Source organism: Orcinus orca, chromosome 3, assembly GCF_937001465.1.
Source record: "Orcinus orca chromosome 3, mOrcOrc1.1, whole genome shotgun sequence".
NCBI lineage: Eukaryota > Metazoa > Chordata > Mammalia > Artiodactyla > Delphinidae > Orcinus > Orcinus orca.
The window spans coordinates 166,132,825-166,160,497 of NC_064561.1; the positions used below are offsets into that span (position 1 = coordinate 166,132,825).

Consider the following 27,673-nt stretch of genomic DNA (forward strand, 5'->3'; position numbering starts at 1 on the left):
TATAGAAAGAGGAGATTAAAGCTACTAAAATGGAGAACAGGATACTGATATAAAACAGAATATTAGTATTTTCTATTAGTACATCCAATTTTGAGTATTTATACTTCTAGAGGATCTGATATTAAAGACACATTATAAAAGCTACTAATCAAGAAATAAGTAAATTTTATTTAAAAATTAGCATAATATCTATAAAGGAACTATTTTATTATCAAAGTAAACAATTTTTCAGAACCACAAAACATATTTATACAATAAAACTGGCTCTATATACATTTTATAGAAAAAAGTATAAAGTATATTTGAATTTTAAAATATTTCCTATATCAAATGTTTATATAAGATTTGGTTACAAAGTTTAAATCTTTTAAATATAAAGGCAAACAGAAATATAAAGTTGTCAAGTAGAAACAATATTCAGATTTTTGGATTTATGATGTACTCCTAAGCTATTAACATGTGCTTGATTTTCTAGAGTGCATAATCTATGATAGCAGTGAAATTTAATGTGTTTCATATACTTATTTTATAATTATTTTACACCATTAATTTGCTGTTGTTGTTAATGTTATTATTCTTACCATGAAGTTGACCATTATATACCATGATATATAATTATATCATGGTTTGCCAAACAATTTTTCTCATTTAAATTCTCTTTGTAAAAATGAATATTGAATTGGATCCATCTTCTCTTTACAAGTAGTGCTAATTCCAGACTTCCCAACATCAGTCAGTAGCACCAATATTTCTTTAGTTATTTAAACTTGAAAATTCAGATTGACCTCTAATATCATCCTGTGCATTATCATCTCTATCCAGGAAGTCATGGGGTCTTGTAATTTCTTATTTCAAAACTGCATTTTCATTTATTCCACATGTATCTTAATCCATGCCCTGGTCATCCCTGAATAATGATACCTGCCTCATAATGGTGCCCCTTCCTTGTTTCCCAGTAGATTAAAAAATAAACAACAACTCAGTTTTATAGTTGATATAATGTATGTTGACTTAATATGTTTATTAATTCACAACAACACAAGTCCTAGGCCCCAACTGGGCTAGTTTACAAAAGCTTTAAGCCTGAATATGTGAATTTTTCTACCTATCCAAATCGTTATCTTCTTTTAGCTCCCAGTTTAATCCCAGCTATATTTTGTGGTCTTTCCAAAGAACTGCAGGACCTATCAGTATTGCTCATATTTCTTGCGTTTCTCATTTTCACATATTCAGTAATCCCCCGGCCTGTCCCCAAAATATACCTAACCAGAATTTTTCCCTTTGTGGGAAGTAGCAGGTGGTTAGGAAGGTGAGAGTTGGGATTCTACTGACTGATGGCAGCTCACAGCCTAAGGAGAAAGTATTCAATATTATTATCAGGTGCTTCTAATTCAGAAAACATTTTTTTGGCAGGTGTGATTTTGTGAAAATAGAAAAAGACATAAGAATGAGATCCACTGAGTATGAACGATGACCCTGATCCTGACACTGTCAGTGTGACCTTGGGCAAAGGACACTTAACTGAACCTCAGTTATATCATCTATAAAATGGCAATAAAAATATCTTCTTATTTTGTTGTAACATTTACAGAAGATAATATTTATCTCAAACACACACATGGTCTTTAAAAATTAGTTTATTCCATATATGGCTGAGTCCCATGTACATTTCTAATCAAGATAATGAGAAAATTATTGAAGTAGGTCTGATCTTTACCTGTTTGCAACTCTGCTTAGTCTGAAGTTCACTGTTTTGTGACAAAGCCTTCTGCTAGTTCACCTTTTCCTTTTAAAATGTTACGTTTATTTCTGTTCCAAATGGAGATGTATTTATAATCTTGGGACAAACGACATTTCATTTTAGAATACATAGTTTATATATAGTTGTTGGTGGTAAAATATTTGGTTGCTGTAAGTTTTTGAGGACTAAAGACTTTTCGATGATCTCCAGAGATTATAGTGTTCACTGTTTTGCATTCACTATTCACCCTAACACAAAGCAATGTGCACTGTAGAATTCAACAATTATTTGTTCAATGGGTCATGAAAATATGTCTATTCATGAGGTAAAAATGACGTTTCTTAATAATCAAGATTTTTTACACCATTGAAATAAAATCTACAAAGTTGCTATATTCAGCTTTTGTATTCAAATGGCAATAAAGACGTACTAAAGGCAAGCATTAGAGTTTAGTGATTATGAACTCTAGAGTTCAGTTGCCATAATTCAAATTCTGACTCCACTGATTACTCTGCTTATGACCATTATATGTTATTTAACTTCTCTATGACTTTGTTTTCTCATTTGTGAACTGGAGAAAATATTACCGCCTTTACATGTGTGATAAAAGTATAAGTGAAACATTTATCCCTATGCCTGACAACTAGTAAGTGCTCAGTAAACATTAACACATTTATTATTAGTAATAGTTGTTGTAATGTTTTATTGTTTTTGGGTGACTAGCCAAATTTCTTATTTCCTGCTACACTCTCTGGCAGTAGGTTTTGTCCAGTTATTTTGAATCATCAGCTTACCCTAGAGAATCTGGGTATCCTGCCTTAATATGAATCCCAAAATATTTGACATCACAGTTCTGTAGATTTATCTTCTCCTTCTGCCCCTTGCTATAGACATAACTGTTATCCTAGGATATCAGATGATATGCTTACATTTTTTGGACCCTCTGATTTCAGTTGCAGCTGAAAGGGACACATCCATGTGATTGTGATCCACTTTCTTGCTCATGGTAAATCCCTCAAGTGAGGAAATGCCTGTCTTTGCTAACTGCCTTCGGGCTCATTTTACACTGAAGAGAATGGTGGAAGTCACGAAGCCTACATGTGTGTATATCGCAAAAGAGGGGCAGTCTAGATCGATGAGGGAAGGGAGCTTCTGGCCTTTTGATTGGAAATTCTTGGGGGTATTCTGTATACTTCTCTGAAATCCTAATGGAATCAAGACATGTTCCTCACCGTGGCCACTTTGGATCAGGCCCCTTTACACTGGTTCTGGAGATCACCTGGTAAATGATGTGCACATGGGACTTCGATTCGTCCTCTGCTTTAAGTAGAACACAAGCAAGGAAGCATAATCCCCAAGATTTAAAACACTGAACACTCTAATTTTTCCTTCTCTCTAGTGTCAACATCCAGAATTTAGTAAAAACCTCTCAATTGTTCTTATGCAATTCCTTACATGCATTTCTTTTTCTGTTTGAAATCTTTTAGTTTAACAATAAGTACTAGATATGAAATGGCAAAACAAAGATAAAGGAAATATGATCTTTACCCCAGACTTGCCACCTGGTAGGCAACCTCATCTTTTTATGTTTTAGGATCAGAGAATGTGGTAGGTTGTATTATTCTTCAAAATAATCACCGAGCTTCCCATACTTCCCTTCCTCTAGGAAGTTTAGGCATCTCTTTCACGTTGACATAATGTCACACTGACACCACGCTTAGCAACGTGTCTGTGACTTTCTTCAGCCAAGGAAATATAAACAGAACTGATGTATGTAACTTCCAAGCAAAAGTTATTGTTATTTTTGTTATTTGAATGAGAATCTCCTGATTTCTATGTTTCCTTTCTTTATCTGTGAGATTGGAATTGTTCCATCAGCCTGGGTGGTCCTGAACTAAGGAAGTTGTGAAGCAAAGCTATAGTTGACCAAAAATAGACATGATGAAGAGATAGAGATACTTATTAAGAGATAGCAACAAGCATCCAGGGAGGGAATCGAAATCCTGAATCAAGACAATGACAATTGTGGGTAAGATAAATGATAAAATGATGCTTTTAGTGGTATTTAGGAAGTCTAGTTGATGGAACTTGTTGATGAATTAAGTGTAGGTGTACGGGTGACAGTGCTTGAATTCTGGCTCATATTACATCATGTTTTAATTTTCACAGCCTTGTGATTAATTTTCCTTTGTTTACTGTCTTTCTATCTCTCCCTTGCCAACAGAGTAATCTTTCTTATAACATAATTTTGATGATATCATTCCTTTTCTAAAAAGTCTTCCATGGTTCCCCATTACTAAAGAATTAAGTTCTATCTTCTTAGTTTTAATTATCTGTCATAATTTTTTAATATTCATTTCCTACTTCTCAGGGCCTTCCTTCTTTAAAGAAACTCTACTTCTTTTATTCTTCTTCCCCCAAAAGGATTTTTGAGTTTCCACTTAAATGCCTTGTCCCAGTCGCCACTTTTGCTTTAGCACTCATTTTATTTTTTACCTTTAATTACTTTAACTCTACTTGTTTGTTTTAGTCAAGTTAGATGAGGTTCATGTGTGGTAGCATACAACCCCCAAATCTCACTGGCTTACAAATAAAATCTTTATTACTCTCTCAAGCTACATGCTCGTTTTGGGACAGCTAAGGCTCCAATATTCTGTACATTAAACCATCCAGGCTGATAGAAAACTTCTATTTGAAGTAGGACACACTTATTTTTGTTTTTCAATATTCTGCTGAGAAATGATAATGTTCTTGACCGTTCGTGTTTCAAAGCAAGTCATATACCAAATCTGGAGAAGACAATTAGGTCCCTCCCGGAGAGTGGAGCAGCAAAAATCTGAAAAAAAAAACCCTGCACTGACAATATTTTCCAAATCATCACTTTCAATCTTTTCCAAGTCCCACTGATTTCATTAATCTGATCTTGTCTAACCCATATTTAAACATCACTTCTTTCTCAACTCTTACCATCTGTACTAATTATACAGCCCATTTTGTAATGCCCTAGGCAGGGGTCGACAGATTTTTCTAAAGGGATAGATAGTAAACATTTTAGATTTCAAGTCATAGGTCCCTGTGGCGACTACTCAACTCTGCCATTGTGGTGCAAAAGCAGTCATTGAAAATATGGAAAGAATGGGTGTCACTGTGCTCCAATCAAACTTTATTTTCCAAAGGAGGTGCTTGTCTGCTGCAGTAGCTTGCAGAACTCTTTCTCTGAGCATTGACTCTCAAACTTGAGTGTGCATTGGAAACATCTGAAGGGATGTTAAAACATAGATTTGTGGATACTACTTTTAGAGTTTCTGACTGGATAGGAATGGGGAAGGGCTTGAGAATTTGCCTTTTCAATATGTTCCCAGGTGATGCCTTTGTTTCTGGTCTGGGGACCACACATTGAAAACCTCTGACCTGCAGAACCAGGCAATATTCTTTATTCAATGACTTGCTATTTGTGATCAACAAACGAATTTAAATAAATAAATAAATTCTATTATAAAATTAAGAAATAAACAATGTTCATAATTTTCATTCATTAGCATATTCCTTTCTTCACAAAAGCCAGTGACTATACTTAGCCAGAGAATGCCCTGAATAAACTTTTATTGGCTATGAGTGAGTTACAATAAAGTTAGCATTCACCTTTTTAGAGTGACACAGCATACAGTGTCATATAGTGACACAGCTGTAAATATTATACTTTTCTATGCCGTCTTCACATGATGGACAGGTAACAAAATTGTTTTGTTTGTAAAGTCTCCCTAAGCTACGTCAGCTTGTCACGACACACAAAGCTTGGCTACACCAAATGCATCAACCCATTTATATTACTTCATACTTCCACTCTCCGGAAAAAAAGATTTCAGAAAGACACATTAATTTTATTCTTATTTAACAGTGACATTGAAAAGACATTCTTATTTGTGCAGTTGTTCTAGCTACCAATCCTGTTTGTAGTTATACATATTTTAAAAACTCCATAGACATTCTGTACTCTTGAGATTTTGACACACTTGGATTAAATGATTACCTCCAATATTGCTGCATTCTTGACATATAAATGATAAAGTGGCTTAGATTCTTAGAGAAAAAAAAATGATTCCCCATAAACTTGTTTAAGCAAATTTCTATTCAGTAGTTAGCACTTCAGTAGTGAAATTGTTGGAGGAGGTCAAAAGGTCATGACTGCATGTTGACCCACACGCTGGACCCGGATAACCAGAAGCCCCTTACACCCCTCCCTTGTCCTTGGGATATACACCTGGCACCCTATTCCTGGCACTAGGAGCCACTTCAAAGATGCAGCCTTGAGAGAGTAATGTATTACTGCGACCGTCTGGACTGCATACATGATTGAACCCCGTTAAAGCCTCTATAAAACTTTTAGGATTCTGGCATGCAAATGTGGAAAATTTACTTGTCTTTCAGCCGCCATAGACAAACCCCATGTGTAAGTTTCTTTGCTTATTAAAACTGCATCTACCAATCTGTTCTGCCCCTTTCTCCAATCTACCTTTGCTCTCCGTGTCCTGGGGCCAGTTTTGAATTTCACCGCTGGGGAATTCCCAAGGTTGTGAACCAACAGAAATGTAAAGAAAGATCATCACAGATAAAGCAGGCATTGTGCTACAGGGATTTTGGAAGAAGTAGCATTATTGTTTTCAGTAGTGTTACTCCTCATTGTAAGATTTTCTAATCATTATAATATTCAATAAAGGTGCAATTTATCACTAAAAAATTCCCCCAGTTAGGGAAATTAATGTCAGTTTAAAAACTCTTACCAAAGTAGACTAACGTATCGTCTGAACACTTTGTAGTACCTCACAGAATCTGGACCAAGTTCTATCAGCATGGAAACAGGTAAATAAAACAAGTAGAAATTGCTCGAATAAGGTGTTGTCATCAATTAGCAGCTGATTGTTGTTCAAAGTTTAGAGAATGAGACAACTTCCAGGTAAAATGGGCTTTATTTTTCTGGTTCCACAAAAATAAAAGAATCAGGTTACTTGGGGGAGTGAGGGCTAGAACGTAAGCCGTCTGCCTCGCAGCTGCTAGTCGTCTGATTCTGAACAGACCTCAAGCACTTAACGGCCAAAGCTGCGGCGCTAGCTAACCCAGGTGCCCTCACTTTCTCCGCGCCCAATCTGCACCCTCTCCTAAGCTCACTTAATGAGGGCTCTGAGAGCTCACTTAATGAGGTTTCTGAGAGCTTCGATTCCCTCAAAGCATTGTGCCATGAACGCTAGGGGGGAAAAAAAACAAAGAAGATGAATTTCAAATATAGGATTCAATTACTTTTCACAACTCGATGATGTGTCAGAGGCACGCTGTGTTTTGTTTTGAGGGCGGGGAGATGACTGGGAGGGAATCCTGGGCCCCCATTGGCTGGCCGCTCGGCGCTGCAGCTGAGCTCTAGCCGGTCGGCGAGCATCATTGATCTGAAGGGTAAACGTGGAGGGAGCCGCAGAGAGGGGGTCCAAGCGTTTCTGAGAAGAGAGGCAGACGCTTCCAGGAAGAAAGTGGTGTCTACTGGCTGCCCGGCTTGGAGGACCTTTTGTGACTGAAAGGGGACACAATGCAAGGCAGTTTGCTGCTACAGTGATTCAGAAGAATAAGAGAGAGAGAAAGAGAGAGAGAGTGAGATCTCACCCTCGTTGCAAAGCCTGGCTTGTTGCATCCCGCTGCTTCTCTTTCTGCCGCTGCTCCTGCAGCCGACGTGCCTGCCATAAGGTAAGGTTTCCTGTTTTTGATGGGGATTGCATCATGTGTGATCGCTTCAGGGTACACGCGCAGAAATTCATACACGATCAATAAAGTGTTGCCTGGCGTAACCAGAAGCTTAAGGAGGGAGGCTGCACACAGGTCTGGCATTTCAATTAGGAACTGGTGCGTGGGTTTGCTTTGGGAAACTTCGGTAAGTTCTAAACAAGTCTCTTGTCTTCAGAGCGCGAGGTTAACTTAAAAAGAGAGGGAAAGAAATGTTTTAGCCACTAATGTACCTTGCTTCGCTGTGCTAAACTTTCAAATGAAAATAATGCTAGGTGTTCAACTGGTTATATTATAAATGACTTTATTAATATCTTTTTTACACAAAGTAATTAATGCTTTATTTTCAAACGTCTTCTGTAAATGTCTCAACTGATTTTTATTAAAATACAATAATACCCCTACCCCATTCTCCACTGATTTTTATTAAGACATATAGGTTTTTAAACTTCATTCTTCATTAAAAATTAAACAACTGTAAAGCAATGTAAATGTTTCGATAGCTAGTCTCTCAGTATATAGCCCTCTCAGTTTCCTACCACAAAACTAATTTGGGACAAGTGGAAGAGGTACAGATTACTAGGTCGACTGTGGGTTACATAATAGGCATTCAAAATTATCTTAATGGTATTAATCATTTAGTGGTCCACTTAAAAAGCAAGAAATATGTATAATAAAGGACATGCTAGTAAATCAGTTTTAAAGAGACCTTCAGCATTTTATAGATATTTTCTTCTTTTTAAATATCATTATTTTTCTCTTTTTCCACCTGAATTACAGTGGTTTCAGAACCTTTGTAGTCCAGAGTGTTTGATGTCTCATCTTATAGACATATTTCTCTGTACTCTCGAGAGAGGGACCTGACATACTTTTGGCTGATTCTGTGACCATGGGGATGATTTTCAGCTTCTCCTCAGGTATTTTGAAGCTCATTCCCAGACTGCTCAGCTAGAAAATTACCTTACATCCTGAGTAGCAAAAAATTAGAGTAGATTCTGAAAATGTATTTACAGTTTTAAATTACACTATACATGACCAAAACATGAAAATCCAACCATGCCAAGCAGATATTTGCTTGATCTTTTCAGACACTTGATCCGTTTTAAGATTGTAAAATAATATCCAGACACACAGCTGCCTAGAAATATTGAACCTCATACTTCAGTACCATCACTTATTCATTAAATTATCCTAAGGAAATTGAGAATCATTTTAACTTATGTGCCTTCGTTATTATTTCTAAAAAGAGATTTAAGTGTATACATTTTTATTACAAATATTTCCGTGATACCAGAGGTCTGTTCAGAATTGAAAGTCAGGTGGTTACTCTTCCCAAGCTATAGCAGTTGCTTAAGGCTCTGTTTTAGAATGCTCGAGAGCACAACCACACACAAAGTAGCTTTCCACTTACCTAACTAATCTGCACATCAGCTGGTTCAGTAACAAAATCTCAGGAGCATTCCTTCACCTGCTATATGAACTACCGGAATAAAAAGAGCTTGTGTATTAATTTGAAAATTCAATTCCAGAATACAATGTATTTTCCCCCTTATTAATAGCTCTTACTTTGAAGACTAACCTCCAAGTATAACCCTGCCAATGTTAAGCTCCTACCCTCTTAAAAAATAATCCCATTTTTTTTTTTTCTGTTTTGTTCGGCAAATCTCTGGTTGCTGGATTCTTAACTTCTACTGCTGTGTAGCATTTTAAAGCAGTAGGGGGAAGTTTTCAAGCCAAGGATGCTTTTTTTTTCCTACTGGACTTCATTCCTTCCGCTAATGTGCTTAGTGATATGATCATTTTAGATAATTCTCACAAAAAGAGCTGAACTATTATGGGAAGGAGGGTGTCATTTGTTCTACATGTGGGATGATACATATTAAGTCTTTATCACGGCAAAAACACTGCTTAGTTTATGGGAAAAAATCCCTGTTAATGCTTCATGTGACATACTTATACCTCAGTATGACTGCATCCTTTAAGGGTGGAGCACAAAACTGATCTCCTTAGATTGAGAATCTTTTGCATCTGGTATTTTGGCAGGATGTGTTTCATGAAATAGTCTGTGATTGATTGGTTGCAATCAATCATTTATCATTTTGTGGTTGGTAAGAATATCTGTCACTCTTACTTCTTAAAGTGCACTGTAATGAAAGTCAAATCACTCTTGCTGATGAAATAGAACTGCAAATAGTCTGCTTAAACTGTTCTTACATGACATGTGAAGCATTACTGTTTTCACACCGATACCATTTAGATGCCATGTGATTAAATCTAACAATTATGATAGGAAGATGCATGGAGTGATACTTCTCCTCAGAAGTGACCCACGTTTTCATGTAAAGATATCAAATTTAAGAACTTGTGTAATGAATGACCTACTAGTAGACTTTATTGTAAATGTCTTTATACTTCCAAAGGAAAAGTGTGATTACATATGTCTCCTTTAAGGTAAGATTCTGTTCTTTTATTCTTTTAAACAATGATAGCTGTTTTTAAACTAATCATGTCCTGTATTACCATGTCAGTGTTACCATGTGAATAGATAACATTTTGCTTATAATGTGGCGCCAATTCTTGATTCTATTAAACTATAGGTGCAAATTATTTCATCTTTCTCGTTAAACAAATGCAGAGTTTTAATTTTATGGCTAGGCTTAACTTATGTGGAGAAACATAAACTTAATCATATAAATAAGGAATTAAAATTTATGATTTTTACTGGGAATGTTCTTTCTACTTTACTAATATATGGTAATTGAACAACTTACACTCTTAGAGCTTTTTTAAAGTATTTTAACTTTTGGCTTTAAGGCAATTGCATTTTTTCTGGATTATCATGCTAAAAGTGTGCTATATCATCACCAAACTTCAAAAGGAAAATATGTGTGTGAATGTGAATAATGCTGCCTATGTTGAATATCAATAGTGGTTACTCAAAGTTATTTTTAAGCATTACATGATCACATGCTGTGGAGTAACATTTTTAGAAAAGACCAAGAGAAAATAATGACTACCAAAAAATCAAGTAACAGGTGAACTTCATATAATGTTATTCTACTTTTTGTGAGATCCCTGATAAATGTTCTAAGGATTCATTTATTCAATTAATTTAATAAGCACCTGTAAACTATTGAAAACAGGGCAAATGCTTACTGTTTTTATAAATTTAGCTTCATTCAGGTTTCTATCACTCTATCATATTATAGCTCATGGTATTAAGGGATAAATTAAATCTTCAATATGCTTCAGTTTTTTTTACTAAAGAGTTATGGCTTTCTTTCATAACCATTGCTCTGAATATCCAAGTTATTACTCTATAAATGCATTTATGTTACCTTGAATATAAAGGATGTTTCATTTGCACAATATAAACTTTTTCTTAAAATATGTATATCTCATGCATATATGTGTAAAGATTCAGGTGAGAGCAGGTGAGGCCCTAATCTGAGCAAAGATGCTCATTAGAGAAATATAGGACTTAACCTCTCAACTGCTAAACTTAAGTGTTCAAATGGCTGAATGATGCATATTTAGTTCCGAGTACCAAAGAAGCAGTTAAACATTAGGGCATAGGTTGTGAATATAGGCTTATCCACAAAGTAGGATGCTAGTTACAAGTATAATTGATTGTACCTTAAGTGTGCCCTATAAACAATGGATTCTATAGCTCCTATTTGCTGAAAAGTTATTACATAAAATGTTTTTTTCCATGTACATTTGAGAGTCATGATTTATTGTCTACATGATGAGGTGGACAGATCAAAACTTGGGAGTAAGACAATGGTTTGAATGAAAATTTTGAGAGTTATTCTATGGGCATTTTAGGGCAAATTGCTTAACTTTTTGATCCTTGGTTCCTTCTCTTGATTTAGTATATGACTGCATAGACAACACTCACTAGTGGTCAGGTCTTTCTCCTTTTAAACTTCCATGACTATAGCAAGCTAAATTTGTAGAGATTAACTACAGTCAGAGCTGGCCTGCTGGGTTAAATGAAAACATGTGGTGGCCAGGATTTTTGATGTATTGGAATTTACTTGTCATGTTGGGATAGAAGTGGTTTCCAGGTCACTTAATTTAAAAAAATCCATTTATTTTTGGCAAGCATGCTTTCAATAGACAGGCATGGATGTTTCTGCTAGTTTAAAGAATCAGTGAAGTTTAGATTGTAATGAAACTTTTACCACCATATTTCAAAAGGATTAGAAGTCAAGCAAAGAGGAGAAGAGGAGGTAGCTAGAGAGAGTACAGGGTCACAGGAAGTTTGTGGGTTTTTTTTTTTTTTAATAGATACTTGAGCATGTGAATAGATGAGGTGGAAATCTTTAGAAAGAGAAAGGAAATATTGGATCAAGGTTTTAGAGTATTGGAGGAGTCATTAAAAGGACATGATTGCCGTTTGACCCTCAGCTGGATTGGGCAGTTGGAGGGTCCTCATCCCTCCTCTGTCCTCGGAATGTAGTCCCGCCCACCATTCCCACACTAGGAGCTGTTTCAGGGACGCAGCCTTGAGAGAGTAAGGTGTTGTTGAGGCTATCTGGACTGAATACATGACTAAACCCCCTTAATGCCTCAATATAAAGATTTAAGATTCTGGCGGGTAGGTGCAGAGATCTACTTGTCTTGCTGCTGCTCAAGACAAGCCTTGTATATGTTTTGTTGCTTATTAAACCTGACACCTACCAATCTAGAGTGGTCTGCCTTTTTGTCCTGTGTCTCCTTGGCCTCCATATATAGGGCCAGTTTCAGATTTCACCTGGGAAGCTCCTGACTTTGTGAACCAGCACAGAGAAGATGAAAATTTACAACATGGAAGGCATAGGTGGAAGATACAATTAGAAGATGTCTTTAATTTTAATAATGCACGTGAAATAGTATTCAATAATAATGCAAGTGAAATAAATATCAAACAATTTTAGCTGACATTTCAACATTTACTAAAACAATATCTTGAATGTCAAAAAAGATTGTTAGGAAATAACCAAAATGTGATGCTAAATAATTTATCCAAAGTAATACTTTAAAATGTAATTGAAAGAGATACAAATGCTTGGTAAATGTTGAGGACTGGAGGAAGTTAACATTAGTAGACTCTGTTCTGCCCACGGAAAAAAAAATGTGTGCTATCATAAGCACTAAATGGTATGATACATTTAAAACTCTTTCTCAGGGAAGAGTATATGAACGTTTGAAATAACAGGCAAATAACATGGACCTAGAGTGTCATACAGAGTGAAGTAGGTTCTGATGAACCTAGGGGTAGGATAGGAATAAAGACGCAGACCAGACGTAGAGAATGGACTTAAGGACATGGGGAGGGGGAAGGTTAAGCTGGGACGAAGTGAGAGAGTGGCATGGACATATATACACTACCAAATGTAAAATAGCTAGTGGGAAGCAGCCACATAGCACAGGGAGATCAGCTCAGTGCTTTGTGACCATCTAGAGGGGTGGGATAGAGAGGGTGGGAGGGAGAAGCAAGAGGGAGGACATATGGGGATATATGTATATATATAGCTGATTCACTTTGTTATAAAGCAGAAACTAACACACCATGGTAAAGCAATTATACTCCAATAAAGATGTTAAAAAAAAAATCCAAAATGAAGTGTCCTCTGACAACTTTGTGAGTCAATGGTACTTCCATGAAAGGTAGCCATTACTCCAAGGGATATGATTTCAGGCAGATTTAAAAGCAAGATTTTACTTATCTACTTTTCTCTAATTACTCGCAATAGGATAGTGAGTGAAAAGTGAAAAATAAACTCTTGGCAAGACTTTATATGTTTAGCTGGGCAAGAATGGGAAGCCCAGAATAATTTTCTGAAATAGATGAGTGTTTCACAGTGAAACATCTAGTTATCTTAATCAGTACCCAGTATTTGTGCTAAACTGCCTTCACCACTATATAAGATCCTAACAGAGAAGACAGTTCAGTATTAGAATTTTAGCTGTTGGAACCAGAATTAGATTTATGTCAAGTAATCTAGCACATACAGTGAATTTCTGTGTATATCAAATATAAATAATAGACATCTTAACAGCAGTATTAAAATATTGATTCGGTAGTACCTTCAAATCTCAATATTTCATGTTTATTTCACAAGGAATTGTATTACCTACAATTATATAATACTAGTAATGAGGGAAACAAAGGTATAAATGAAAATTTATGGTGTGTAATCTGTCCCATCCCAGTAGTTTACACACACCTCCAGACAGTGACATTGGCAAACAGGTTTTACTTTTGAAAAACAAAAACTAAAGTCAGGCATGTTCAAAATACACAACCACACCACAGAGGAAAAGGCCCAACTCGGAGAGTTTGGGCTGGATTGTAAAATATGAAATCTTTTTGGAGGAAAATTTGGCAGTATCCATGAAAATTTAAAATCCAGTGATTCCAATACTCAGATTATATTCTGCAGAAATATTTTCATCTGCTTTTCATTGCCTTGTGCTTTTATTATTCTCTCCCTGACTGCTTCTCCTTCTTACTTTCCTTTGCTGAGTTTTCTGTCTTCAGACCTATACAGTTAACCCTTGGGCAATATAGGCATTAGGGGTGCTGACCCTCCACACAGTTGAAAATCTGCCTGTGTTTCATAGTCAGCCCTCTACTTCTGGTGTTCTTCTGCATCAGCAGTTTCACATCTGTGGATACAACCAACTGCAGACCATGAAGTATTTACTGTCAAATTTTGCATATAAGTGGATCCTTGCATTTCAAACCCATGTTGTTCAAGGGTCAGCTGTAAGTAGATACTATCAGAACATCGCAGGACCCAGTTCTAGGCCCTACTCACCTCTCTATCTAGAAACTCACTGAAGAGGTAATCTCGTTTAGTAGCACAGGTTTAAATGCCATCTGAACGCCTCCTTCCAAATCTGTGTCTTTGTCTCCAATGCCTATGCTGAGCATCATATTCCAATCTCAGAATGCCTACTTTGTATTTCCACTTGCATGTCTGTCTTAGTCTGCTTGGGCAGCCAGAACAAAACACCATAGACTGGGTGGCTTAAACAACAGAAACTTATTTTCTCACAGTTCTGGAAGGTAGGAAGTCCAAGATTAAGATGCTGGCTAATTAGGTTCTTGGTGAGAGTTTCTTAGTTTCCAGATGGATGTCTTCTTGCTATGTACTCACATGACTTCTTGGTCCTGATACAAAGAGAGAGTGAACAAACTCTCTGGTGCTTCTTATAAGGGCACTAATTCCATCATGAGGACCCCATCCTTATGACCCCTTCTAACCCTAATTACCTCCCAAAGACCCTGTCTCTAAATACCATTATATTGGGGGTTAGCAATTCAACATATGTGCCCCTGAATTTTGGGGGTCACAGTTTAGTCCATAGCAACATCTAAATATTTTAAACACAAGTTCAAAAATCAAACTATTGATTTTTACTCATTCTTACCACAACCTAAATATAGTAACTTTTAAAATTCTCTTCATGCCAGTAAACTATATAATTATTCATTTAATTTTTAAAGAACTTAGGGTCAACTTTGAGACCTTGCTTTTCCCCCTTCTCCCCACAATCAGTGCCACTGTTTAGTCTACTGGCTTCATGGCTTTATTGTCTATATATATCATTCATTCAGTCACTTCTCACCTCCACCATAGTTAGCTTTGATCCAGCCACTGTTATCTTAGTCTCCAAACTGGTGTTTAAAAGACTGCTTCTACTGTTATCTCTCTCCCCCAACAGTTTATTGCACAATACCCAGACGTAAACGCTTCAGTATCACTGTCAACGTATTTCCATAGCTTAAAGCCATTATACCCAATTTATCCCTGCCACAGGGACTTCGCACTCACCCAGCTTCCCCCTTTACTTCACGTAGATCTTGGTTTAAATATTCTTGCTTCAGAGCTATGTTCTCTAACTATTCTATTAATACCACTTCCTTCTCCAGAAGAATTATTTTTGCCCATTATACATTTAATTTTATTTAAATCAAACCTGCTTCAGCTTACACGATACTGCATTATATTATCTGTCTTCCAAAATAAAATGCAAGCCCCATGAGGGAAGCCCTACAAAAGTACCTGGTCTGGTAAATGAATAAATGAATAAATGAAATAATGGATATAAATTCATCTAAACATACACATGCATATAAAAGGAGTTGAACAATTTGTATGATGATATGTTTTTTTGTGTGTGTGTGTGGTACGCGGGTCTCTCACTGTTGTGGCCTCTCCTGTTGCGGAGCACAGGCTCTGGATGCGCAGGCTCAGCAGCCATGGCTCACGGGCCCAGCTGCTCCGCAGCATGTGGGATCTACCCAGACCGGGGCACGAACCCACGTCCCCTACATCGGCAGGCGGACTCTCAACCACTGCGCCACCAGTGAAGCCCTGATGATATGTTAAGAATGGTTACATTTAGGGAGGAAAGTGAGACATACTTGTGAATTACGTGACTTTTTATAGTAATCATGCATATAACTTGGCCCATAAATGTAATTATCACTAATCATGCCGTTTGTGTGAGTATTCAGTACTAAAACAGTGTTCTCCCATTAAAATGATTAAGGGAATAAAACACAATTTGAGTGTCAGCCTACCAAAAAAAAAAATGGTTTTAAATTTAAGACAGAATAATTTGGACAAATACTAGTTATTTTTTCACCTCAAGATTCAATACTATCTCACTGTGTATAATGTCCCTGATTCCCTATGGTGTCTACAATTAAAAAAACCTCCCAAGATAAACTAAAATGGGGGAAGAAGGCCTGTAAAGATTTGTCTTAATTGGCTCTGAGATTCAGTTTTGTTATCTAAAGAGAACAGGGAAGAATCAGTATTAACACCTGGACTGGTGTCTGTGCAAAGTCCAGAGCTCCTAAAGTAACAACTAAACTGCTTAATCTTAAAACCCTCCAAGGTTTAATTCAGTAGCTCTCTTCAGAAGGGCATTGCTAATTCTTCCTGAATTGCTGCTGCTGCTAACTGCACTGCCTTAATTTGAATAGTATTCAAAATTCCATTCTCTCTAATGGAGTTAATTGCATTATGAAAGTGGCTTAGAGTGGAAACTTATTTCCTTTCCTGGAGTATCTCTCTACAGAGTCCTTTTTTTCCCTTTCAACTTGACACGTGTGCACATTTATACAACATAATGTCACAAATGCAGCGTGCCCTATTTAAACCGTTTCAAAGAATCTTTTTAAAAATATTTATATACACACCAAAGCATGTTAGCTCTCCAAAGTGCCTGCAATTTTATATATGCTAAGGCCATCTGATCTAATAGACTCTAAGTCCTTGGAACATTAACAAATCTCTGAGCTTTTAAATAGGCTGTGACCTCTTCATTTAGAGGGCTACTTCAATAAAGCAAAGGCTCACTTAGGTTAATGATGGATCATGGAGCTGTTTGATTTGCAGTGAGTTAAGTTGCCTATTATCCCCTAACGATCATGTGGGTCATGTTATCACCTCCAAATAATGAGTCAAGCCCCTTCCCTTGTTTCTGTAGATTTCCAAGTCATTACAGGAAATCTTAGTGTATAAGTCCATGAGGCTTTATGCCTGATAACTGTAGATGAATTATTATTTTGGCCGAGCATATGAAATTTCAGCTAAGGGTCCATTTCCTCATAAGAATATCAGCAGCTTATTCAAAGTTCATCTGAGCATCTTGAACAGAAAGGCAGACATTCCCTCCATCTTCCCCCACCCCGTCAGTTAAGCATCCTTCAAATTATATTCACATTTTCCATCTACTTTTGCTCCCTGATGCACATATACACAAGCATGCCCACAGACAGAGAGAGACAGGTAGACAGTGAATCAACCCATACATTTAAAAAATGCTACCTTAATTGTAAATGTCATATCAAGGGGCCAAAAATCTGTTTTATGATGCCAACATGGTGATTGCTTCCTTTTCATGTGTATTTTCTGCTAATTCTGTGCAGTCTTTTTAGAGGCACATGTTCATGCTAAGAAATCTTTAAAATTAAGGAAAACTCACTGCAAAATATATTTTAAATGCTTTTCAAAGCATTTCTGTGATGCCCTCACATTTCACATTCATCACTCGTGGTGTGTGCATGTGTGCACACACACAAATGTTCAAAGCAACTTCTTCAGTAAGATCTCTAAAGCTAGCTAGATGTTTCTGATAGAAGGCAATGAACTCTTTTGGCATTAATCCTTCCTAAAAGTGAAATACTTCTACACTATAGAGAAATCTATATAAAATATGAATGACAGGAAAAAAATAACTTCATTTATTCTTGCTCTGTGATTTATGGTGTGGAGACAACAACCATGGAGGAGGTGAAGAATGGTGAATTCTTCTGTGTTTGATGCTAATTTTACAGCACTATGGAAAAAGAGAACATTGTGCCATTCTCTGAATCTCTAAGTGAATTTGTTTAAAGATGGCCCATTAGTTCATGTCACCATGGAGAACTAGTACGTTATGAATGTTTTTACAAATAGACTTGGGAAAAATTCCCCAGTATTGTGGATTCACAGAGAACTACCCTAAAAAATTATTACATTTTGCTTTCCAATTACAAAGCTATGATTAATAATTTTAAGGCAGTGCCAAGATATTTTCATTAATGGTTACTTAACCAATTTTTGTACATACATTGACTCTTCCATTCTTTAATGCCAAGGAAAGTTTCAAGCTCCATAAAAGTAAGAAAAAGTAATTTTAGGCTGAAATGGTAGAGCCAACTTCTCTTATCAAAAACCAAAAACCCAAAAATATACCTATCATTCTTTGACAGAAATTGAAGTAAAAATATCACAAAATGTATGAAGACATTTCCTAACTTTTTCTTGGGCTTATAACACGTTAAAATGCATTTAACTTCATCAGTTCAAAATGTTTAAACTGTATCAGGAGATTTTTAGCATGACCGAAATCAGCTTGAGTATTTTTGATGGCAAATTACAAAAATATCAAGACGTCTCATAGTCTCTAGTCCCCATCCTTTATTTCTTAAAATATTTTCAACTTTATCTCGTGTCCCATATTAAAAAAATCTAGGTGGTTTAGCATTTCTAATTTTATTATGGAATTTCATCTCTATTTCTGGGTGACCACTCAGCTTATAACTTAACATTCTAGAGCTATCTTGCCTTATTCCTGATTTACCGTGTACCCTTGACCTGTAAAGTTAGTGGATCATTAGTTAATACTTGATTCCAGGTTATTTACTTGACCTTAGCTCTGCTTCCTGACTACTCTCAGCCTCCGTAATGGTCAGTGGCATTTCAGCACTCCCTTGTGAAAAACTCATGGGCCATGTCTTTCAGGGACAGCCTGACACTGGATGACACAGCCCTCTTCTTGAGTTCTACAGCCTAGCTCCATCCACGTTAACAAAGTCATAGAATGTTCATTTTCCCCTTACGTTGCATCAGCTTGTTTTTAGCTATGTCCATATAGTAATTTTAGCCATCTGCCATTTAAAATACTTTTGACATTATTTAACACTATCCATTTCAGGTGACATGTTTATATTTTAAAAAGAGGCCATCTGGAGGTGATGTTTAGTCCAAGTCATGAATAACAAAGTTTGGGATTCCATGACAGTTCCATGGATGCTATTTTGAGGATTTTTTTTTTCTTTTCAAATATAACATGTTAGATGTTTTCATCAGTTGTCATCTGATGTATTTTGTCACTTAGATGGTAATTGCTACGTTTCTTGTTTAAGTATATTTCATAATATAAGTGTAATGCGTGCTCACGGCGAAGAAAATCAGTTATTGCTGAATGTGTTAAACTGAAATTTTCATCTCCCCTCCTACTCACCTATTTTCCCACTTTCCAGAGATAACTGCTCACACCAGCAGTTTCCTATGTATTCTTCCAGAAACTTTCTGCCGGCTCATACATGTTTGGATATATAGAAGACTATTCTCTTTCTTCAATTTACTTGATGATGATTTGACCCAGTTAATTTCTCTCTCCTTAACACAATTTTTTAAACTTGAGTTCCCAGATGCCCACACACCTTTGGTTTTCCCTTTTACCTCACTAGCAATCCCTTCTCAGTTTTATTTGCTGGTTCCTTCTTTTTCCCCTTAATATTGAAGCAGCTTTGGTTTTCTCCTGTCTGTCTACACCCACACATCCAAGTGATCTCATCCAAGTTCATAGTTTTAAACACCATATGTTGACAGCTCCCAAATATATATCTCCAGCGCAGATCTCCCAAACTCTAATCTCCTATACCCAACTGCTTTCTTGGCACATAGTACACTTGTATGCCTAATAGACATCTCAAATTCATGTGTCCAAAGTGAACTTTCGGTCGTCACTCACAAATATATTCTCTCCTCAGATTTTGCCATGTCTATTCATAAACTCCATCCTTTTAGTTACTCAGACTAAAATTTCTCAAACTCTCTTACATCCTCTATTTCTCTCTCATTGCATATTTAATCTGATAGGAAATCCTGTTGGCTATACTTGCAAAGTATGTGTAGAATCTTCCCAATTTTCAGGAGTTTCACTGTTCTCACCATGATTCTAGTAGTAATAGTTGCCTATATGAATTATTGCATTAGCCTCCTAACTTGTTTACTTCTAGCCCTCCAAAGATAAGCCTCAACAGCAAGGGTCATCCTTTGAAAAAATGTCAGCTCATGTTACCCCTCTGTTCAAAACCAACTGATGGCTTCCCATTTACCACAGAGGAAATGCCAAGGGTCTGTTATGAGCTGTGCCCCCCATCTTATTTCTGGTCTGTTCTCCCTACATTATTCCCATTGCTCATTCTGTTCACACAGTTCTTCTTGCTTTTCCTGGAAGTTACAAGGCTTATTCCCACCTTTGCTAGCCACTCCCCCTGCTGGAATTCTGTTTACCAGATATCTACTTGCCTATCTGCCTGCAGGTGTCTTTGTTCAAGCCCCCTCCCCCCCTTCTCTATGAGGTCTATTCTTACTACTCTATTTAATAGTGCAAATGGCACAAAACCTTCAGGCAATACAACCGCCTTTATCCTGTTCTACATTTTTCCGTATTGTGTTTATGATTTCCACCTCTCCTTCCTGGAATATAGACACTTAGAGACCAGGGGCCTTTCCATCTTGTGCATTGATCTATCTCAGGAAATAGGAACAGCATCTGGCAGACTAGCACACAGTAAGCAGTGATATATATTTGCACATAAATTTTGTGTATATAAATGAATGACCAAATTACTCCAGATTTCTTATATGACTTTTGTGTTTCATAAGCATACATGAGCATGTATTAGCATGAGCACACACAGTCATTTTTTTAAAGGAAAAGGAAGAAATCTAAATCATTTTGTATGTTTGTTTATAAAAAAAGAGAAACGTGGTTGAATTTTAGGACCATGAAACAAAACATCTACAGCCTTAGTTTGTTCTGGTTTGTTGGTGTGTGATTGTAATTTTGTGGTTTTAATTGCACTTGGTGAATTGAAATCCAAGTTTTCACTGGACTGCTTCTAAGATTCCTTCCCAGTGATGGTGGAGCATCATCAAGGTAAAAATTACCTCTGCCTGATGCTCTTTTCACATCTAACATTCATGTACTTTATCCTTTATACTCTTACATGTTCAGCTATATGCAAACCAAGATATGTGTGTGTGTGCATGTATATGAGCACATATATGCAAACAAGTGTCTACTTATGTGTCTGTTTGTTACTGAGTTGACTTACAGCAGATCAGAATATGTAAGTTCCTGGAGTGTGTCATTTCAAGTGTAAATTATGCATAGAAACATACACTCATGCACACCCAGATAAAGAGAGCAATGGTGAGAGAGGGAAAGGGAGAGACAGAAAATTTAGATGATGTTTATGAAGTATAAGAATTATAACCATTTATATGAATTATAAGTATTTTCTGTTTACAAATATTTAATACAATATTTAACCCTTTATTTTGTTGTCACACAAAGAATTTATGATATACCAAGAAAACGAGAAATAGTAAATAAACTACTATTTAGTAAACAACATTATATTAACATAAAACAACAACAATGAAAGTAAACTTTTAGCTTAAATTGCAAACTTACATAAAAGGCTAAAATATGTATTTTATGAAATGTCTGTTATCTTTTGGTAAATGCCCTTTTATCTGGCTGTCCTAGTCCATTTGGGCTGCTATAAAAAATACCATAAACTGGGTATTTATTTCTAATAGTTTTAGAGGCTAGGAAGTCCAGTATCAAGGAACTGGCAGATTCTTTCTGGTGAAGACTGTGCTTCTTGATTCATAGGCCTTGGTCTTCTTGCTGTCCTCACACAGTGGAAGGGGTGAGAGGGCTCTCTGCGGTCTCTCTTATCAGGGCATTAATCCCATTCATAAGGGTTCCACCCTCATGACCTAATCACCTGCCAAAGGCACCACCTCCCAATACCATCACATAGAGGGTTAGGATTTCAACGTATGAATTTTGAAGGACACAATAGCACTACCTTTAATGGAAGGTTTTGTTACTGTTTCAATATTGATAAAATTAGCTGTTGGATCAGTGTATTAGTTAGGCTTCAGTCACGGAAACAGAGCCTACTCTAAATTTCATGAGAACAAGGGATTAATTTTTAGAATGAATTTACACGACTGAGGATGAGCTGGGGAAGTGAAAGTTTAGAAAGGGGAGGCTAAAGTCAGAGAGAAGAAGCTGCTACCCATTCTGCCTGAAGCTCTAGTGGAGGTGAACCAGTCAGAGCTGACAAGGAAAACTGCGAATGCAAGCATGTAGGGCCATTGAGGCAGCGGGTCATGACAAGATACTCAAGCAAAGGTCTGCAAGAAGCTGCTGCCTCAGCTGAGCAACTGCATCTATGGATCTGCAGCCAAGAAACTAAGGCTGGGTGGCAAGACCCTCTCGGCTGCCTGTGGAGTCAGGAGCACACACACATTCAAACACGGGCTGAGCCCTATTGAGGTGGCCACGACAGCAAGGTGGCTCTTCATTCTGAGGGTGGGCTACACCCAGCACTCAGGGACCGCTTTGCTTGGCCATAACCCCAGGTCTCCAGTGGCACAACTAGCTGCATTTTCATCCTTTTTCCATTCTTGATAAGCATAAAAAGGCTGGTGTAAGTCTCTATGAAAGAAATCTACTTCTTTCTAACCCTCTGCCTATCTGAACACTGCAGGCATATCCTATGTCAGCAAAATCTCTTCTCCAGGATCACATTCAGGTCCGAGCCTGCCTCTCCTACATGGGCTGCTCAGCACAGACCCCACTGCCTTAACTTTGTTCCATGTTTCTTTGGTGGACAGGTCAGTTTCTTTTTGGTTGTATTGTAATTTCTAACCAAAGCTAAGAGTCTAGTGTACCTCGAGGTCATCCTATAAGCACCTGAAATATTCTTTCACTGCTCAGTTTTTAGTCAAACATGAAAATAGTACATACTGCACCTATTTTAAAAAGTGTTAATTTTTCCTTTTTTGCCCCATTTGTACCTGGAAACAAGAGAAATGCTAGCTTTAGAATATTTTTTGAAGCTATGCATTGATGCTGCTTTTTGCTTGGTTTGAGGTGTCTTAGTGTGTCCCTGGGAGAGCCCCTCATGGGGAGACAAGGGAAAAGTAGAGAATGGGTGACCTCCTCCCATTCTCACAACAAGCCACCTCCAGACTGCTTTGAAATAGCATCCCAGCTCATTTAGACCTTGTAGAGATGTTACTTTGAACTGCCTTTCCTACAACCCTCCTGGGGTGGCGTCTGCAAGCCCTGTGCTGCCCTGCTGCACCACTCCACTTGCATTCTAAGTCCTGGATCATTCTAAGAATTAATTCACAGATGCAGTGTTAGTTTTCTGGGGCTGCCCTAACAAAGTACCACAAACAGGAGGCTTACAACAATAGGAATGCACTTCTGGAGGCCAGAAGTCCAGGATCTAGGTGTAGGCAGGCTGTGCTCCTCCTGGAGACTCTAGGAGAGGATCATTCCTGCCACTTATAGCTAGCTGCTGGTACCTCCAGGTATCCCTGAGCTTGTTGGCCACATCACCCCAATCTCTGCCTCCATTGTCATGTGGCCATCTTCCTGTGTTTCTGTGTTTGACATCTCCCTCTCCTTTCTCTTATAAGGATCCGTCCTAATCCAAGGTCATCTCATCTTGAGATCCTTACCTTGATGACATCTACAAAGACCCCATTTCCAGATAAGGTCACATTCTGAGGTTCCCAGTTAGCATGAATTTTGGGTCACCTAGGGATGCCCAGCCTTGTGGTAGCTGACCCATTCCAAAAAGACATGGAAAGTAGCACTTTTAGAAAGTAACGTTCATAAGGGTCTTTCAATTCTTTTCTTTTTTCAATATGGTAAAAAATAAGGCTGGGTGGGTCTGAGTCTGCTGTGGATCAGTGTGGCCAGCCTTCAGGAATCAGAGCTAATAGAAGATTATAGCAGAGTGAGGACCCGCTGAGACCACTTGTCCACCTCTGGGACTGTCCATCAAATGTTTGCCCCCAGTGGTCTTTGAGAATATTGGTTGCTCCTTTACTTCTGTCTTTCAGATTATGCTTCTGGTCAGTGTTCCTCAGCAACCATCTGGAAACATGTTCCATATTTCATATTCATGAAACATATTCCCAGCTTCACCAAGCTGATAGGACACGGTGCAGCAGGATTCCTCATCACCTTGGCATCCAAACACATCTCTTTAAACTGTGTTTAACTTCCGCAAAAAGGAAACAGCAAAATTAGGTTTCCACCTAACACGATAATCCTTAATTTGCACATCTAAGTGCAATTTCTGTGTCAGTTATATTTAATGTTTAATAGCATATATATATATATATATATATTTTTTTTTTTTTTGGGTGTACGCGGGCCTCTCACTGTTGTGGCCTCTCCCGTTGCGGAGCACAGGCTACGGGTGCGCAGGCTCAGCGGCCATGGCTCACGGGCCTAGCCGCTCCGCAGCATGTGGGATCTTCCCGGACCAGGGCACGAGCACGTGTCCCCTGCATCGGAAGGCGGACCCTCAACCACTGCGCCACCAGGGAAGCCCTAATAGCTTATATTTAATCAGCCTGTTTTTCCACTGTGGTCTAGTATACACTAAACAATAATGAAAAGCAATATGCAGTAAATGTTCAACACTACAGTTTGTCCAGAATGTACGTGAAAAATATGATGTAATCTTTCACTTCTCTCTTCATGATAATGAACATATTTTTACATGACTAAAATGTCAACAACCTATTGGTAGTCTCACATTCTTCTATAATACAAAATATTTATCTGACATATGAAAGCATTCTGAAAGGCCTAATAATATCCTGGAAATTTTGAAATTTTATTCTCATGGATTTGGGTTTATTTTATATGAATCTGATGTCCCAAGATCATATTCTTTTTTCATTTCACTCTTTTATTTAGTAAATATTTGTTTAGCTATCTACTGTATGCCAGACCCTGTTCTAAGTACTGTGTATATAGCAGTGAAAACAAAGTCCCTGTCTACATGGGACTTTATATATTATTCTTCTTTAGCCTCTAATCCATATATCCCATTAAATGATAACTCCATTGGAGCTAAAGAAGTTCAGATAAGGAATTTAAGAATATTAGTGTGGTAGTTCTGGCTTTGTCACAATCTTGAAGTTCCTACAGAAACAGTGTGAATAGTGATAGTGTCCATGTGGAGGTAACTTCATCAGTTACATGGTTACCCTTATTTTTCAGAACTCCCTACAGTAGAATTATGGCAAAAAAAACCCAAAAGTTTTTTTGTAACCAAAAAAAAATCAAGTTTCTTTTACTATGTCTTTGAATAACCTCCTAAACCAAAAATAACTTCCCACAATTGTTTTTTTTTTCCTTTTTTTTTTTGCGGTACGCGGGCCTCTCACTGTTGTGGCCTCTCCCGTTGCGGAGTGCAGGCTCAACGGCCACGGCTCACGGCCCCAGCCGCTCCACGGCATGTGGGATCTTCCCGGACCGGGGCACGAACACGTGCCCCTTCATTGGCAGGCGGACTCTCAACCACTGCGCCACCTGGGAAGCCCCACAATTGTTTTTTTTTTTAAGTTCGCATAGCTCTCTTTTTTAAAAAAAAACATTTTAAATTGATATATAATTGAAATATAACATTGTATTAGTTTTATGTGTACAGCATGGTTTGATATATGTATATATTGTGAAATTATTACCACAATAGGTTTAGCTAACATCTATCACCACACATAGTTACAAATTCTCTTTTCTTTGTGATGAGAACTTTTAAGATCTACTCTCTCAGCAACTTTTAAATATACACTCCAGCGTTGTTAACTATAGTCACCATGCTGTAAATTACATTCCATAACTTATTTATCTTATAACTTGAGGTTTGTACCTTTTGACGACCTTCCGCTATTCCCCTACCCTTCACTTCCTACTCTCTGCCTTTGGCAACCACCAATCTGTTCTCTGTTTCTATGAGTTTGATTTATTTTAGATACCACACATAGGTGGTATTTGACGTTTTCCTCCAAAAGAGTTGTACATTTTTACAGAGGACTAACAGATTCTTGCAGAAGAAATCTTCAAAATCCATTCTCATTGCAGTATTTTGCTAAATAGAAATGAAAATGTTATAACAAGATTGTGCAGCTCTCTATTTTATGAAGACATTCAATGCTTTTCATTTTCTGAAATGCTAAGCTTATATTTCATAGTGACTTTCTATCCTCCCTCCCTGCTTTCCTTCTTTGTTCTAGATTTTTCTATAAAATATAGTATTCTGAGCCCTTCAGAATTGGGATTCATTTTTCCTAATAAATTTTCTTACTCTCATAACACTATTATCCTAGTTAAATTTGGTTCCTTAAGACATTTCTCCACACAGTCTTTCAAGGAGTGTGGTACCTTAATCTCTTATTTAAGTGCCCATCTAATTTAAAAATTTTCCGTGAAAGCATTTGATCCCATTTATCTCCATTCTTTCAACATACTTATTTGTAATCTATTGTAAAGTTTTACCAACATAATAATACACTGTTTTAATTTTTCTTATATAGTCAGTCATTATTTATTGAGCACCTACTATTTTCCAGTCACTCATTCTACACTGTAAATAAAATGATGAACAAAATGGACATATTCCATCTGCCATAACTTCCTTCCTTGCCCTAGTATATGTTGAATACCTCATTCTTTGTAAAAGTACTATATAAAATATTACCATTTAGTATTCTTCCTAGTAAAATCTGATAGTGTATAGTTGAAAATGATTGCAGTTTCTTACAACATCCCTAAAATATCAATAATAAAATTAATTGGCTTCCAGGATATTTAATCTAATGAGTATGTGATTTCTACAAAATGAGTGTAACCTCCTTTATTAGGGGCCATGTTGAACTTCTTATTAACTTTGTATTGAAAGGGAATAAGATTTGAAAAGGGAGTTTTTAAACTATACCTGCTTTAAAATTGTGGTGAAAGAGTACCTTGTTTTTATGTTAAATATTCTCATTGCAATTAACATATTTAATTACTACATACCTAGGAGAGCTCTTCTTGGAAACATTTTTGTTAGTGTTGAGGTCAAATTAATTAAGCACTTGAATTTTCTCTGTAAATATGCTGTCATTTTTGTTGTCTTCCCTGTAATTATTATAAATCATTCAATTATTTTATGTTCCCATTGTGCTCTGAAAATGCCACTCTGGCTTTCAAACATAGAGGACCTGAAAAACAAGCCATTTATTTCTCTTTCCTGCTTCCCTAACTGGCTTAGTAGAAATGGTACTAATGTTGACCACTTACCTATTCCAAAACATAAGGTTTAACAAATGAATAAAGAATTTTACAATTAAAAATGCAGCAGATGCATCAAAAATACTTTGTGTTCTGTAGTTGAAGGTCAAGTATTATTAACTAAAGCATCTGATAGTCATGCTGTCCAGCATATCTCATGGGGAAACGGTGAGTGCAGAATTCATAGAGGGTCACATCCTTTGGTTCAAAACAAAATTAAAAGAGGATGGTGGTGTGTCTTATATGGAGTAGTTGGGTTTAGTGAAATTTTATTTCCTGATGGCTTTACTTGATTTATGAAAATAACCGTGCATTACAGCATTGACTACTTACTTGGTTGATGAAACAGCGATTTTCACAAAAGTGACTATGGAATTTTAGTATGCCATAACACATCTCGATTTAATAAAATGACAATTGAAAATTATACATTAT

General features: G+C 37.0%; 1 protein-coding gene across 1 annotated transcript in view; it reads left to right on the top strand.

Moving 5' to 3' along the window:
• Window positions 1–7,169: 7,169 nt before the first annotated feature.
• Window positions 7,170–27,673, top strand: part of CDH12 (cadherin 12) — a 977,416-nt gene continuing 956,912 nt past the window's right edge. The window contains exon 1 of the mRNA XM_033440164.2: window positions 7,170–7,471. The gene's annotated coding sequence lies outside the window, so the exon portion shown is untranslated. The remainder of the gene's footprint in view (window positions 7,472–27,673) is intronic.